A 17,693-nucleotide genomic window follows, 5' to 3' on the forward strand; every position below is an offset into this window, starting at 1 on the left:
AACTCCCATATTTAACTCAACAGTACCTGATTATTATGTTATTATTGCATTAATGGGGGGAAAAAGAATCAAAATGACTATTCTTGGGGCATTTCAGAAGTTCCCAGTATTATTTTTTTTTCTCTAAGAGCATGGTCTTGCCAAGAGGGGAGTGCAGAAGATAGCACGTAGGGTCCCTATTGAGGGGACAGTGCTAAACAGAACTAAACAGTGCTAGACAGAACTAAAATAGACTGACAATTTCTAGCCATTTCACTTTGTTTGTTTGTTTGTTTGTTTTGTTGTGTTTTTTTTTTGTTTATTTTAGAACCAGTGTATTAAAAAACATTCAGTGCAGCTAAAATTTTGTACACCTAAAAACTCAGTGTTTACAGCAAGGCTGTTAACAGTGCAGAATATCAGAATATAAATACTTTCTTAAAGAAGCTAACAAAATGCTAGAAAACTGTACCAGCAATCTTCCTTTCTGCTGTGGCAGTATAGATTTAGGAACAGAAGGAGTTTTCTGGTGTCTCCTGCTCCTAGCAATGTACTGACAGGTCAGACTGATCATCTCCATTCATGTCCATGCTCTAGTACTAACTAGGAAAAGGAGCTGACGGCACAAGATCTGTTAACAGACTTTAATGATCTATCAAAACAAATAATTGTCTCAGATCATCAAGGGACATCAAACCAATGCTTCCTTTAATTTGTGTTCTTCCTGGATCTCCTAAATATTTAAACAGATGGTTTATTCTTGTCCAACATTTGTCTACTCCATTGGGTATATTAAGGTGAACAAAATCTTTCCTCAGTTTGGGCAATTCTGGAAATATCAAAAAATATGTATTAACATGTAATTTAAGCATAGTCTGTTCTATGTAACATGAAATCTTCCTATATTCAAAAGCTCACTGTAATAAATGTGATAATATTAAACATAGTTTCTGGTCTACCTGAAACAAATTCCTGGTGGTTCAGTGTGAATAAATTTATTTTTTTTATTACTGGTAAAAGGGGAAAAAAAAAAAAAAAAGAAAAAGAAACTGCATACCTGCATATCCAATACCTGATTAGCCACTATATCTATCTGTATCAATCATTCCATTTGACTGAATTAAATAGGAATTTGAATATTTTGATATAATATTTTGTAGTAAATTGGTGTTGCTCTGTTTTATTCCCCACTCTGTCTAAAGCCTTCCTGGAAAATTAGAATCCCAAAAGAACATACTCTACCAGATAAAACTGGTGTTAAAATACATGAGCAAAAGGATGTGCTGCTATATAATAACAGTGCACATAATAGTCTGGAGTGCAATAGCATACCTTGCATAACAGATGTCAATAGTAATATAGGCAGCATAGTGCTTGACACTTCCAGAAATGTACAATGTACTGTGGAGCACATAATGTATAAATTCAAATGCTTTTGCAGCAGCTCTATTTTTTTTTTTTTAAGTGAAAAACTGCTTGTAAACTACAATCCAATTTCCCAGACAATCTATTCAATTGTAAAAAATGTTTCAATAGAGAGTTGTATGGTCAGAGAGGAAAACAAAATCTGATACATCACTGCACATAACTTTCTGCAGGATGTGACAGGCTATATAGGTCATTACACTCATTGCTACAGCTTAACATTTTGTAGCAGTGTGATGTCTTTGTTGCTGAAGCATATGCTAAACAGAAAGGGTGTAGGGGCCTGGTTGTTTTTTAAAGTTGACAGGCAAAGTAACCATGAGTGGTTTGCCTTCAAATCCAAGTGACTAGATGTTTAGAGGTATACTTGAAAGACCTATAGCTGCATGGTGTGGGAAAAGATATAAAGGATGATAACCTTAGGTAGCATCCATCCTTGCACTTTTTCACTTGTCTTCTCACTCATAGCTGTATTCTTCTTTTCAACATTGTCATTAAATAAACATACTTAAATTCCACTCCTTTGACAAAAATGAAACTTATTAGTCAATAAAATAACTCTTCATGAATTTCAGACTGCCTTGAAACACCATGGATTCCACACAAACTGAATGTCCTCTGAGTTGTCCACATAATCACTTTCCACAAGAGAAAATGAAGTGGCTTTCTACACTTGTAAAAATCCGAACTTTAGAATCACCTCTTCTATCAGGAAGCATTCATCTAAGCAAAGCTAAACCTAATTGCTGTTAACTTCTGAATGCTGATTTATTTAATTTCAGAGTGAGAAAAGAAAGTGTTTTTTGTTTGTTTGTTCTGTTTTGTTTTGTTTTTGTTTTTAACACTAACGTCAAGTAATAGGCAGGCAATTTTTCAGTTGTAGGATAAAACCATCTCTGAAATGCTTAAAATTGCTTATGGTTTAAATAATAAAACACATTCTGACTCTTATAGGGCACTGTAACTAAATATATTAGTAGCACAGGAATAAGTATTACAATTTAAAGTAGGACAGCACACTATATGTTGGGTAAATATACTACTTGAGAAAGTGCCTAAGATTTCGGATACAAGCACTACAGAAAAAAAAAAGATGGAGAGAGAGGAAAAAAAATAAAATAAACAACAAACCTAAAGCATAATTTCCTAAAGAATGGAACCTACAGCATGTAGACTTGAAATATAATGGGCAAATCAAACTGTGTTTTTAAATTCACCTAAGCCTTGCTAAAGGTTTGGAGTTGGATAGTTGCTTGCCTTTCACAACTACAGAACATCAATATAGGGGCCCTTGAGTACTTCATCTGAATGCTCTGGGGAAAAGATAGCTACAGTCTAACTAAAATCATTAGTCAAATACTTACAATGGATGGTTGTTTAGAGTCAGGACTGAATAATGGCTTGTTAAATAAGTAATGTTAAGGGACAGATCCATCCAGTAATTGCATGTGGAAATCATATTTTTAAAGTTAAACAAGCTATTCTGATAGTATGAAAATGGATAAAGACCACTACTGCTGTTGCAGAGCAGCAGGGATATAAGAGAAAATGGATACAGATATACAGATACATGGCAGACCAGTGCTAACAGTGTATTAAAACATGTAGTACATTAGGGAGGAGCTATTCCAACCTGAGTACCACCTATCTTCATAACAGTTGCTAAGCAAAGTTAGGAGGAGTAAAATTTATGGAGTTTACAAGTCCACTGCTGCCCAAACATTTTTGATTTTCACTTTTGCTTTTCACTGTTTTTTTTTTTTTTTTTTTTTTTTTTTTTTTGGGGGGGGGGGGTGAATCTATGTCTAGAGGAGTCCATGTAGGAAAAGAGGCATAGGCCAGTGAGGGAAGCTGTAATGGTCTTTTGAGGTTATCCTAATGGACTGTTCGGAGGTCTCTTCCAACCTAGATGATTCTGTGATTCTGTGATTAACATCTGGTAGTTTTTGTGATGTTTCTTCTGTAATGAAAGGTGAAATAGAGGTTGTAAGGTATTCTTCAGAGGAAAGTGGATTTCAGGTCTCCCTGTTTTTAGCACGGAGGAAATTGCCTGAGTGTGGTTATGAGTTCACTGCTTAATTTGTGTGAAGGTGAAGTGGTGACTTCTGGGCTGCGTGAGAAGAGGGGTGCATAACAGCAGTTCTAACCAGGAAGGTTCTTTGGGACATAAAATGTGACTAATGATGACCACCAGGATGACAGAACTCATTATTTTATTTAAGTTTAATGAGCATAAATAAATGATGACCAGTGCCTGCAGACAAAAGAAATGTGGTCTCATGGTTACAAAACACAGCTGAGAAGTTCATTGCATACTACTTCAGTATTTGATTGGGTAACCATCGATAACATGGGAAAGTGATGGGGGGCTGCTTTTGATCCTTGATTTGCAATATTTTTCTGTATTTTCTGATAGGTCTGACTAGGTCAGAACCCATAGTTTCCAGGAATATGTGATAATCACTATCCTACATTTGTTATCATATTTCTTTTTCTGTCTTGGTGTAGTGAATTTCAAATTCTTTCAAACTATTCGTATGTTATCACAGAACAGAAGAGATCAAATGTGACATTTCTTTCCCATTGATGCCATTCCCTGAATGTGGCCTATAACCTAGTTGTGTTAGGACACTTGATAGGAATGAATGAAGCAGAAAAAGGAGGAAGTATGAGTTTAAATCCTATTTAGAAAGAAGACAAATCTTCTCACCTGTCCTGTTGGAATTTTGCAAGAACTAGCTAGGACCTCCTCACTGAAAAATAATAAAAATAAAATAAAATAAAATAAAATAAAATAAAATAAATAAAATAAAATAAAAATTAAATAAAATAATAAAATAAAAAAGTTGTAGCTGAAATTTGAGGAGTGCCAACATGGTTCAGAGTTCAGTAAGTATGATGAATGTGGAGAAACATGGTAAATTAAGACAATCTTGACAAATCAAGAAATCGGAAAACCTGCTTTTAAGAATATACATTTATGTTTTCTGGTTGGGCGTTGAGGTGAAAATAGAAGCAATTCACCTAGTTATTTCAGAAGTAAAGCAATTTGATGAACGTTTTGAAGCAGAACTTTCAAGTTCCAAGAAAAATTGAAAGTCTGAAATGGCAATATCTGAAAAATTTTGGACATAAGTGGTGCAATCTCTAGTACTCCCTGCTCTCTAGTGCAGTCTCAGAAGGTTATTCTATAAAAAACAAACAAACAAACAAAAAAAAAACTCTTGCACTGAGAAGGTAGATGCATGAAGTTAGTCAACTAACATAAACAAGAGTGATAACAGAACTCTTGTCCTCTCCTTGCTTGTACATATCTTAGCTAAGGTTGTTAGGAGGGAGGTGCTCTTGGGATCCTCCTATTCCTATGGATTGCTGCTTGTAAGCATGCTTGAAAGGCAGGAATAGGAATTACTCCTTGATTATAAAATGGAGATGAGAGGTGCAACTATCAACTTCTGGTAAAATTAGTAAGGCATTTTTCTAACCAATAGGGGATCTAGGTTCCTTAACTTGGTTCCTATTTTCTTAACTTGAAGAGTTCGGACACTTCATTTCATCAGAGAAGGCTAATCTGTGACTCTGGCAACTAGTCGCAGCATGCTGTTTTGAAATAAAAATGAATAAATAAATAAATAAATAAAATACACTGTTCTGTATCTTCTAAGACACAGAATGCTCAGCAATAATGGAATGGCTTTCTGTTTCCAGTCCCAGATCTTGTCATTAAACCAATGACTACTAAAAAAAAAAAAATCCTCTCTAGGTGTTTTAATTGAACAGAATAGGAAACTTTGAAACCAAAGATCCAAGCAACAGTAATTTAAATTTTTTTTCTTTCCCTTTTCTTATTTAATGGTGGACTTGAAGGTAGTAATTTATTAACACGTCTAATTTTAGCTTTTGTTGTTCTGTGTTATGCTGAATGGCTTTAGCCTTTTATATCATTATTATTATTATTTTATTTTTTTACTTTTTTTTCCCTAAAGAAACAATTCTTTACTACTCTATAGTGGAGAATGCTTTACTATTGTATCACCTGGCATGCAGAAATTTTCTTGCTCAGGGTTGCCTTCTTGTCATCAGTTCTCAAGCATTCTACTAAATTAAAGTAATAGAAAGTTTTACACAATTCAGACAATGACATGATGACATTTTGCACATATTTGTATTCACTCTGCAGGGGCACTGGCAGGGGAACGTGATTGTAATTATTTCTGATGCCACCACAAATGGCTTTGTTCAGTTTACCTCTTTTAGAGGCAGTGTTATTTCAGAGCTGCAATGACCCTGACAGCTAAATAAAGATATATTACATTTAAATAAAAATAAATAAAACCTAGTTTTTTAATGACTATCTCAAAGTTTCTTGGAATTCACTTCAGGTTTGAAGATAAGAACAAAATATCTTCTTTCTCCCTCTTCAGGTTCTGAGCTGAACTCAGTTCTGAACTCAGTTACCATTTCCTTCCACTCCTTAGTCAACGATATCACTCTACATTGTGCCTTTCCATCTTCTACTTGCTTGCCCTTGCAGTTCACTTATAATTCCACTATTACCCTATGTAATCGCAAAACCCTTTCCTTAGATTATAGATGAGTCCATTACTTTTCTTATTTAAACACATTCTCAAAACATATTAATTTCTAATTTATTTGTAGTTCTTCACAGCATAATCATCAAATTAACCGAGTTCCTCACAGGTGAAACTGACACTTACAGTGAAGTTTTTATTGTACTTCATAGACTCATGACAGTTTCATTTGCACTACCACTGCTACTAAATATGGGATGCAAAACTCTGTTTTACAGAAATAGTTTCTCCCCTCCCCTCCCCTCCCCTCCCCTCCCCTCCCGTCCCGTCCCGTCCCGTCCCGTCCCGTCCCGTCCCTTCCCGTCCCGTCCCTTCCCGTCCCGTCCCCTCCCTTCCCTTCCCTTCCCTTCCCTTCCCTTCCCTTCCCTTCCCTTCCCTTCCCTTCCCTTCCCTTCCCTTCCCTTCCCTTCCCTTCCCTTCCCTTCCCTTCCCTTCCCTTCCCTTCCCTTCCCTTCCCTTCCCTTCCCTTCCCTATTATACCACAATCCTATCTTAAGTTTGCAAATTTTTACCATCCTTTTACATAATGTATAAAGTTGGTCTGAAAGTGCTTATGGATGATTCAAAAAAATTGGCAATATGTTAAATTATTTTTCCCTCATGTTTTCTTGGACACCATGTCCTGGAAATTCACTCAAAAAATTAACATCTTTTTAGTATTTTTTTAAGCTAGCTTGAAAGAATTTCCATCCAGATAAAAATACAAAAGTTTTCATTCTTTAACACTTAATGTTCATTATCTTTACACATTTTAAGGCACATCTGTTTCACATAATGAACACATTGAATACAATGTAACAATCTGCAGAACTGTTAACAATTTATTATGACAAAGTCCTTTAGCTGTACTAATGAGGTTATACTGCCTGCAAGATTTGATACAGTCCTGTTTAGGAGGCACAGAGCTAAACCACGTGAATACACTAGCAGCACTTGGTATTAGCTCATACATCTTATCCACACACCATTTCTCACTGTAAGCTTATGTAATGCCTTTTATCATGTAGATTAGCTTATATCTGATTCAGCATGTATTCATTTTCTTTATTTTTAATTGCTTGCTGAATGTCAGAACCAGGAGAACTCTTTTATGTTAAATTGAGATGGTCAAGTTTTTCTGCTGATAAGAGACCACATATTTTTACCATTTTTATTATAGTTTAAGAATACGAGATAAGAATGCTTTCATTGTGCAAAATAGTTAACAAGGAAATGTAACAGGTCAAAATGTAAAATTGAAAAAGATAAAAAAAATGGCAAATGACAATAACTAACTTCTCCAAATGCTTAACTTTCTTTCTCTCTCTCTCTCTCTCTTTCTTTCTCTCTCTCTTTCTTTATTTCTCTCTATATATTCATTTCTTCCCTCAATCCTTTCATTGACTGTGCTTTCACATTGTCTAGTTCTTTTTGTTAAAAGCAAGATTTTGTCTGCCCCTTAGTCTAAACCCACTGTCAGCTTTGGAGCTGTTTCTTCTTTTGACTATGTCTACTTGTATGTGGTTTATTTTGCCATGTAACCATTATGGATGACAATAGGAAACCATATTTGCACATCATTTATATGTAGGTAAGTGTGTTTGGGAGAAATAAAAAGCATTGGAGAGAACATGAGTTATGTTAAAGAATGCCAAGAGAAAGAGTACACTTCTGTTTGAATGTAAACGTATGACTGTGTAAGAATTTTACATTATTTATTGATCTTCAGCAGGTACTTGATGCATCAGTGAAAAGTTAAGGCTTCTAGTTAAAATGAACAGTCTTCCAGTCATATATATATGCTAATATATTAATGAATAGTCTGCAAGGTACTGGCATTCAAATTACTTATATATTACAATAACAGCCTTTGATCAGCTTTCACATTAACATTTGAATGCAGTTACAATTCCTGTTGCTGCAGACATAATAATGGGAGTTTAGCCACATGAATGTAGAAGATTTCACTCACTCAAAACTTCCTTAGCATCCTACTACAGCTTTCATTAGACAGAGGAAGCATGGACAGGGATGCATGGGTATTACCCTCCTTTAGGGTTTTCACCAGGGGATAGACAGATTGAAAAGGATATCTCCTCCACCTGGCAAAGATTATCTAGATTGTCAGGGTGTTTTATTTTATTTTAATTTGGTAACATAATTTCTGTTTCACCTTGTGAAACCAGGAATTTAAATTGAGTCTTCAGAGACACAGCATTCCATATAAGTAAGTGTGGTTATCTGCAAAATAATATGGGTAATACTATACATAAGAGTAGTATTTAACAACATGGCTTTTTAATAGGTAGTTTAATTCAGCTTTTTTTTTTTTTTTTTTTTTAGCAGACATATGATGTTGTAAACTAATACTGTGTATAAAAGCATAGAACAACAGAATATACTTATCTAGTTTTATTTTCGGAGATTTTCTATGATTCTATTAATAAAGAGTTCAATATCGTTCTAGTGTTGCTGTGTAAGTATCAGATCCTTTAAGCTTGTCTTGGTTCTTTAAGGAAAAGAAATAATGAAGTATCCTCTAGATTAAGTAAGTATGAAGAATCTTAAGTAATATTGAGAAATACTGAAGACTTAAGTCACAAGGATACTAACAAACATCTAGTTGAAAAAGAAAACTAGAGAACTAATGTATTATGTTTTTATAGCAACTGAATATTTAGATTTAAATTAGTATAAGCAGAACTTCAAGGATTATCCTGGGCAAATACAGAAAACATATTTGCAAACAAATTAAATATTCCTATCCAGATATTCTACCTCTAGCGATCATCATTTATGCTTGCTGTAGAATTATCTAATGTTCTGAATTCCCAATGACTATCATTAATCTGGTTTTGTACAATTTTATTGTAATATTTTGGCAGCTGACCACTCATGGTTCTTGTTGTCCAATCTGATTCTGGCTTGTGCTGGGTTTAGATTTTTTTTTTCTATTAGAGATGTATGTTCTTTTTTGCCTACCTCAGCTGTTGCTTTAAACAACAGCAATTTCCCTGTAAGCTGTAGATTGAGCTGCCTTGTGTTTTCATGCCCTGTGATCAGTGCATGACTCTTATTTCTCCACTTACCAGGAGAAAATTCTGTTGCTAACAGTTTATAGCAATATATGTGAAATGAAGATCTAGCTTACTGTGGTGACATATTTCATGCTGATGAAATTTATGCAAAGTCTGTCTTTATAAGGTGATTCCTGGTATTTATTTAGTTTATGTTCTAATGCTTAAAGTGGTGAACAGTCTTTTGTTCTCTACAGTGTTTTTGAGCAAATGTTGAATATACATAGCATCATACAAAGAATACAATTTTTAGTTAGAGAAAAACAGGTAACTACATACAAAAGAAAAAATATATTTAATATTATACCTATAAATGTGATACTGCAAGTGAAAAACTCAGTTAATAAGAAAAAATATTTTAAATGTAGTCGATCACATGAGATCATTAGAATTTGGGTGAATTAACTTCGTTGTATTATAAATTGTCTTGCAATTATTAAATTCATGTACTTATGCACCTGTATTTTTTAAATGGTGATTTGTCACTTTTTGAAGTGACTGGCTTCAAAGGAGCAAAATATGACCGCTTTTGAGCATTAATCTTCACTACTGTGTTCCAGATATTCTTTCATTCAGTTTTGCATTTTCAGATTCAGAAGTGTTCCTATTTCTCAGTAAATGACAGTTTACCAATTTGTAGCAGGAAAAAAGAAGTGGAAAAGAACCTTGTAAGAGAAATCACATTGTTTTTCATGCATATTAGGAAATGTGATAAACAGAGTCATTAAATATGTTCGCAAATTTTCCTTCAGGGCAAAGTATACTTGTGCAGAATAGTGTGTGTTTTTTTTTTTTTTCCCTCCAGATTTTCTCTGCAGTAGGAAGGCAAAAAATTATACAGTCTACCTTGCAGAGCTTTAGAAGAGGGTGTGGGGGATGTCTGTCAATGAAACTGATTTGCAGAGATACATAAGCAAAGAGAAAAAATTCGCCAAAACAATACAAACTAAAAAGCTGTTGTTGTTGTTGCTAGCCCTCCAAGTTAGAGAATAGATTTCTATAGATTCGTAACGTCTTGTTTTAGTCCACTTAAGATTGAAACAAACAGGGGCAATTCCTATGCAATAGTTTTGTTTATCTGATGAAACAACCTTCAGGAATAATCTTGCAACAGATTAATTTTAAATGTAACATACAAATTATAAGCATGAAAAAATAGGGAGATTCTTGCTATAATATTATCTGTTATAATAACTTGATCTGAAGCAGTCTCATACTGATTTCTCTTTAATAGTCCTGAGATTTTTGATATAAGATTCATGAAGATATTTTCATATTGAATTATACTGTCTTTCAATAACAATGGTGTCTGGTTGTGGCTTTCAGCATGTGCACAAATAAAAAGAAGCACACTACTTATACTATTTGAGTACTTAATGTTTTCATGTGTGATTGCTTAATTTTTTGATCAATCTCAGTAAAAAAGCTACATCTATTTTCATATGTTGAGATCAGAATTTTCTGAAAAATATAGTAAGTAAAACTACAAATACTGTTACTATGTTGTCATAAGGCAAAAAAATCACTAAGTATAATAATAATTAACATGTGTTTATACACGTTTAGATTTCATTTCAAAATGTTGTATCCTTGTTTCAGCTTTTTGGGATATCTATTAGTAATAACTGCATTAGGTGAATCAATGAACCATATAATCTACCTTAAACAGTAGTCAGTGCTAGATGCTCATATGAAATAGGAGGAAAAATTGTAGTGGATAATTGAGAAATAGGTACTCCATCTATGTAGATTCTTCATAATCCTAACACTTAGTGGGATTGACCTAACTAAAGTAAATTTGTAGTCCTCAAAATTTGGCTCATCTTCCATTTCAAATTGCTACACGTACAATAATATCTCATAGAAGGGAAGTTCTGCATTTATAAGAAGCATTGGTATCTTTTCAACATGTCTTCAATTTGGAAATCTGAGTCTTTGAAACTCAGAATTTAAGTACTGTTTTAGCTGATTTCCAAACTGGTTGAAATCATAAATATTGAAAGCTGCTTTTTAATTATTATTATTGGAATTTATTTATTTATTAAAGAATGGTTTGTGTGGAATGTGATTTGCACCTAGGTATCAGTCAGATTCCGATTTGAATAATTCAGTCTAAGTATATTTAAATGCACAATGCAGTGTAAAACAGTACTGGTTTGCACAGATACATTTGTTTTAGTGAACATTTCTTAACAATAGTCTCTGTCTCCCTGTTCACTTCAAACAGACTTCAGGCATGTTCTATCAAATCTGATAATTTTTGTGGTTAGTAATGTACTTCTTGTGAAGAAGTCCCATTTTAGATGGGGAATATAAATGCTCAGAGATTGCTTTGAGTGGTCAAATCAACAGCTGTTAAATTAGTTCATACAACCAATAATGAATCTTTAGCCTCAATCTATTCTTTTGAATGCTAAAAAGTAATTTATTCAACTCTTTGTAAACACAGGCACTCAAAATTGTACAGTAATTTTACTAAAATATCTCTTTGGTGAAAACTTCTATTAATTCCAATAGGAAGTCTATTATGTCTGTATAAACTCCAGCAATTGGTTGTATCCATTGATCTAGACTTCTTGCTAGGGTACTAGTTGGACAAAATAATAGTCTGGACCAAAACTGAAGGAAGCTTCATAATTTAAGAAAAAAAAATAACATAATTGAAAGCATATTCAGAAATAATTTTCCAATACTTTCTTCAGTGTAGGAGTTCTATAATTAAATCTAATATTTAGTATTCCCAAATTAAGCTATTCAAACATATTTCTCTAAACTGACATCATTATCTCAGGCCAAATTCAGCAGCATTCCCTCTGATTTTCAAATATGGTTCATTTTGCAGAGTGAAACTCTGTTTGTTGCTATCTCATGTTTCACTTAAATAAAAATTCCCCTAAAGAAAGAAGAATAATGAACAAATATGTAAAAGTTTCTTCTGTGTTTATCTATTGGAGTTTGTTTTGGAGGACTATGTAAAAGTGATGGAAATGTTACTATTTTTAGCAGAAGATAAAAGCTGTGATACTCTATTGTGCAAGGATAAATTCTCTTGAACCTTTAGGTACAACTTGTTCTTCAGGACTGTTAGGGCGCTAGTTCGGTAAGTAGTAATGCATGATGGCAATCATCATTTTCTATACACATCTCCAGCTCCTGTTCTGTCATTTACTGTGGCAGTTGGCGTTACTACAGTAAGGAATTTCTTCAGCTAATGGCAAAACTTGTATATGGAACAGACTGAAGCAACTTTAGTTCCATATCACATGGGAAAAGAGGAAAAAAAAATAACATATCAATATTGGACTTTCCTATAACATGACAAAAATCTAGTGGTTTGAGTAGCTTTAACTTTGGCCTTCCTTCACAATTCCAGTACTGAGTACTAGTAGAACTTAATCTAATCATTTTAATCCATGGACATAAACTCACTTTAAAAAGTTAGAAAAAAAGTAATATTTTGGCATTTTAATGCTATTGAAGTAGTATTGAATTCAATAATACTTAATAATTTAGTATAATTAATTTTATTATTTAATTATTTTGCATTTTGCTCACTTATTTGCTTAATTTTCCGTTTTCTAGTTGCTATAATGGAGCCATAAATCACTTGCAGTAGACTATGTTCTCTATGGAAGACAGAAATCCGTGTGGGGCGTTATCCCAATATACCCAGAATAAAAGTAATAAATCTTATTGATTTAAGCACTATTTTGCTCTCATCATCACTGGTAATGACGGTTACATATAATTCCAAATTTGCAAAGGTACAGTTCTGAAGGATTGATTTCAAAGAAGAGGCTGTTGCAAACCTCATAGTCAATCCCCTAGTCTAATTGTTGCTGCAGTCACTGCAGAACCTTTGAGGCCAATATTACATTCTTCTGTAATTACTAGAATGAAGTTTATAACAACAGTGAGTTTTTTAATATAGGCATTCAAATATTAGAGGGAAGAGTTTGTGAAGGTTGTTGGGTTCTGTCAGTTGCTAGCAGTAACTCACTCTAATAACCAGTCTGAGTCAGAATATTTAGGAGAGTTAATATTTCAGCTTAAATCTCTTAAAAGAACCAGTCACCATTGTAATCAAGAGATAAGAAACATTCATTGACTGTGCATAAAACACTGAGTGGATTGCATTCACACCCTAGGCTTTTGGCCAAAAAACAGATGTAGCAGCTGGTGTTGTTCGGTCTGTCTGGAAATTGGCTATAACTTGATAACTTTATTCCCCCAAAAGGCAAGTAGCTGAATTGCCACAGCCTATAAAGCTGAATATAATGTCTCAGGGAAGGGGGGGGGGGGGGGGCGGGGGGGGGTGGGGAAGGGTGTGGAAGACCAAAGAACTTGAAGATTTTATTCAAAATTATATAAAAAACAAACTGCACTTGTAATATTGTGTGCTTCTGTTTGTCTGCATGAAATAACTAGACAATGAAAAATATTGTTTAGTATCCTTTGAGTTGTAATAAATCGTAATCAACATTATTATTTATTTTTATTGTGGCAATATCTAGAGACTCCAATCATATTGGAAGGGCCCTTGATTTATAGACACAATACCTCATGGGAGCTGGTACACCCATTTTTGCATACTGCTGTGCTCACATTTCTTTCCTTTTTGTAAAGGCTGCGTAAAATTTTGATAGTTAATATTTTTCTCCTTAGCTAGCCAAACGTTTTTCCTTTCTGTGACCACCTTGGTTCAGTATCTGATATTTTAGATGAAAAAAATCCCATATTAAAATACATGTTACTTAGCAATTTGCCTGTAAACCTGCACTTCTTTTACATATGACATCAAAGCTATACAATAACAGGACATCTTCTGGTCACTAACAATGTGGTTTTGCTCAAATCACAGATGAGAAGGAAAATATTCCATCCTATGTCATTATCAATCCTAAAGCCAGGCCTTTTTGTATTTGAAAAATATGTATATGAAAAATCTGATCTTAAAACTTACTGCTAAGTAAAATGATCAATGCAATAATACATTATTTCCATATAAAGTGCTAGCTCATAATATCCTTAAGAACAAAGAATTTTTATTTATTCTATTCTTTTTATTCTATTAAAAAGTCCTTATACTGGAATGTTTAGTGTATTGTTTCTATCAGTAAGTTACTCTTTACTGTCTGCTAATAAAACTGAAATTACATTGTTTATTCATGGTAAATACGTGCAACTATTAATAGACTAGACATAGACACCTGTCTTTTACATGAAGTGGTATGTTTTGTCATGTTGTTCAAAGAAGATTAGATTACTAATCTTCAAAGATTAAAAAAAAAAAAAGAAAAGAAGTGATTTAACTGTTAAGTACTGCTTTCATAGTCATAATGATATCTTTTAAGAACAGGATGAAGCAAATATAATGATCCAGTACAGGAAGTCAACATATTTCACAGACCCTGAAGCCAATAGATATATCATTTTTTTGTAAATAATCTTAAATAAGGCCTCATTTCTCAGATATTTATTCTCAGTATCTGAATCCTAAAATGTGGGATAATAATACTTACATTGTCATACCATTTTTTGTATTATCATAATTTATTCTTAGCAGAGAAGCTATTGATTAACTGCCTCCTTATCTGAATATTGATATAATTGACAAGAATTTCATATATGTATGATTAATTTTTATTGTGATCTTCATAATCTCTGTTGTCGCGCACTGGAACTGGCTGCCCAGGGATGTAGTCATGGCACCAAGCCTATCAGAGTCTAAGAAGCATTTGGACTATGCTCTTAGTCATATGGTCTGAATTTTTGGGTAGACCTGTGTGGTGCCAGGAGTTGGACTCGATGATCCTTGTGGGTCCCTTCCAACTCGGGATATTCTATGATTCTGTTTCGTACATTTGTGAAAAAAATTTTAGTTTAGACTGGTCTAACGGCACTGTATCTCAGTGAGGTTCCGTTTGTACGAAGTACTACAAATGGAGATAGAAAAGACGGAATTAGAGCACTGTTCTTGAATTTCATTGGCTCACATACTGCTTATCTGGTTGCAAGTTTTATTTTGTAGGAAAAACTTTTACAATGTATTTTCAGCTATATATACCTTTTTTTTCTTTTTTTTATATATAACTTTTTTTTCTTTTACCTTCTGGTTAATCCCTTACCCCCAGTGATTTATGCATTTCTATTCTTTATATTTTGCTTTAAAAAGAGGTATATGAGATAAATGACTAATGCTGTGCATTTCTCAATGAGCCATATTAATACACTGCACTCAAACAACCCGTCCATATCACTGATATTGAGTTTTTCCTAGTATTCTACAGAGGAGTTAAATGTACTAGAATCTAAGCTGGGACTGGATTTTGAATTAGCATGAGCTTAGGAATTTAAAATTAAAGTATTTTTCTAAATTGATTTTTTTGAATTATGGCAGATCTCAACATTTTTTCAAGGTTTTGGCCACCTTCCTTCAAGAAAGTCATTAGCTGGAACACCACAACAAGCAGCTAGGGAATAGAAATCATTAGGAAGTTGTAAGAAAAAACATCTGCTAAACTGAAATGTGTAGTATCAACAGAAGAAGAGACACAAGGAAAAAAGAAGAAAATTACTTCTCTGAAAATCTAACAGAATAAAAAAGAAAACTGACAGTTTCTTGCAATAGAACACTTGAAACAAAGGGTAAACATCTTGAATAAGTGTCAGTTATATGGTGGTGCATCTGCTTCCTAAATCAGCTGTTGGAAAGCTAAGCTTATCATTGAGAAGCTGTGTTTTTAGAAACAAACTCTGATACATTTAAAATATCTTTAAGCTAGTCTTGGTGATGGTTTACCATTATGTATAATTTCTTGTCTTGAATTATAAACAGACAAAAAGAGGGTCAATGCAAGGGAAATAGCAGTACCTTCATTTTACTGATATGAAGACGTGATACTGAGGTTTCTCAGAAATTACTCCCGTCAACATGGCTGCAAGATTGTGAAAGGCTTTTTCATCTTCCAGGGACTTCTATACTCTTGTCTATCACAACACTATGTTCAGGCTAGATCTGGGAGTATATCCATCCCCTAGCTTCTGTCCAAAGCTTTGGTTCCTATAGGGTCAAACTGTCTTCTCATAGCGCAAGGTTCTCATGCCAAGACCTGGCTGGGAAACCACAGCAGTGATGCATGTTGTTAAACCTAGCTTCCCAATGCAATTCACAGTCTATAATTAATAAAATAGCTTTTCTGTATAAGGCAAAGGAAAAGCAAATTGCTTCAGACTGGGATCCATACATGCCAGAAGCTGAAGTAGGTGTAAATAATAAATTATTCGCAGGGGTGTAAAACCAGTCTCTATCATCTTTTAGTGCTTTCTTTAACCACTGCATTTCAGATGCATGTGTATGTGTCCTTAGCATCCTACCATCCTTATCATCTTGCATCCCCATTTCTACATTACTTCTTTTTACTGTGACACAGAGTCAGTAACAGTAAAATGGACTGATTTAAGCCTCTCTGAGACCCTGCCCTGTGTGAAGAGTGTGTGCTTCAGTATATACTTCGGAGTCTTACCACCTGTATAACTTGTAGGATCCTATAAAAAATAATCTATAGGATCCTTTCAAGTCTTTAGGAGCTTTTTTCAGTGGAAAGCTAACTTTTTAAAAATCCAGCAGTATGTTAAGAAGGATAGTGTTTGAAAAGCTGTTTTTATTACCAGTTTGCTTTTCAAATGATATTGTTCACTTTGCTACCTAGTCACCCCCATTCTCCTTCTTGAGAGAATGCTTCTAGCTTGCTCTTTTTGTAGAATGTCATGATTTCCTTGTTCTGTCCTCCAGTCTGGAAGAGTGGGTTGCATTCACAGCATCCAGGTTCCTGTGCAGTGTATTCTTCGAGTTCTTAATATCATTTTCATTATAATGGTCATGAGTTGCTGGAAAGCAGAACTGAATAAAGTTTGCTGTTAATCTTGGGTGTCTCAATAGCAAGCCATTGCACAGTATAGCAGGTATATTGTATAATCTTTCCTTCGTGCATTGAAAAGTAAGCATGAAGTAAGTAAACATGGCCTCTGTAGTGTAAGGCCAAGAATGCTGAATTTCTGAATACGTACAAAGAATTAAGGACCTATATTATTTATTTATTTATTTTAGCAGAAGATTACAAAATAACATAAAAACAAACAAAAAACAACACAGTTTTTCAGACATAACACTGTTTCCTATGATGAGAACACGGGGGAAATAAAATATGCTTGATTTTGAAGAATAAACTGCTATTTTTTTCTGAAACATTTTACGGAGAAGATTTGATGTTGATCATATCCCTCTTTGGGCCTGCACAGCTTTCTAGATCATATTTACTAGCCAATGTACCTAGCTGTTGGAAAATCCTTTGTTTTCAGTCTCAGCTGCTTCCACTATTGTTCAAAAATGATTTCAGAAATTTGGTTTTTATTTTTGACTCACAGAAGGCTGAAAAAAAACCAACACATCAATAACTAATAAAGTTTTTTTTTTTTTTTAAAAAAAAAAAGCTATGTGAATGAAATGCTTTTAGGAGTGCCATAGGTATTTTTATTTTTTTTTGTATAGACAGTTGCTTGATGAGATATCCAGAGGAAAAAATCATTAAGTCTGAAAGAAGAAAAAATAAGAAAAAATTCAGAGACAATTTAAATCCAG

The 17,693-nt window shown here is 33.8% G+C and overlaps 1 protein-coding gene across 1 annotated transcript in view; it reads left to right on the plus strand.

The window, feature by feature from the left end:
• FAM155A (family with sequence similarity 155 member A) overlaps positions 1-17,693 on the plus strand; it is a 521,166-nt gene that overhangs the window by 295,950 nt on the left and 207,523 nt on the right. The gene's annotated exons all lie outside the window — the stretch shown is intronic.

Source organism: Cygnus olor, chromosome 1 (genome assembly GCF_009769625.2).
Source record: "Cygnus olor isolate bCygOlo1 chromosome 1, bCygOlo1.pri.v2, whole genome shotgun sequence".
Taxonomy (NCBI): domain Eukaryota; kingdom Metazoa; phylum Chordata; class Aves; order Anseriformes; family Anatidae; genus Cygnus; species Cygnus olor.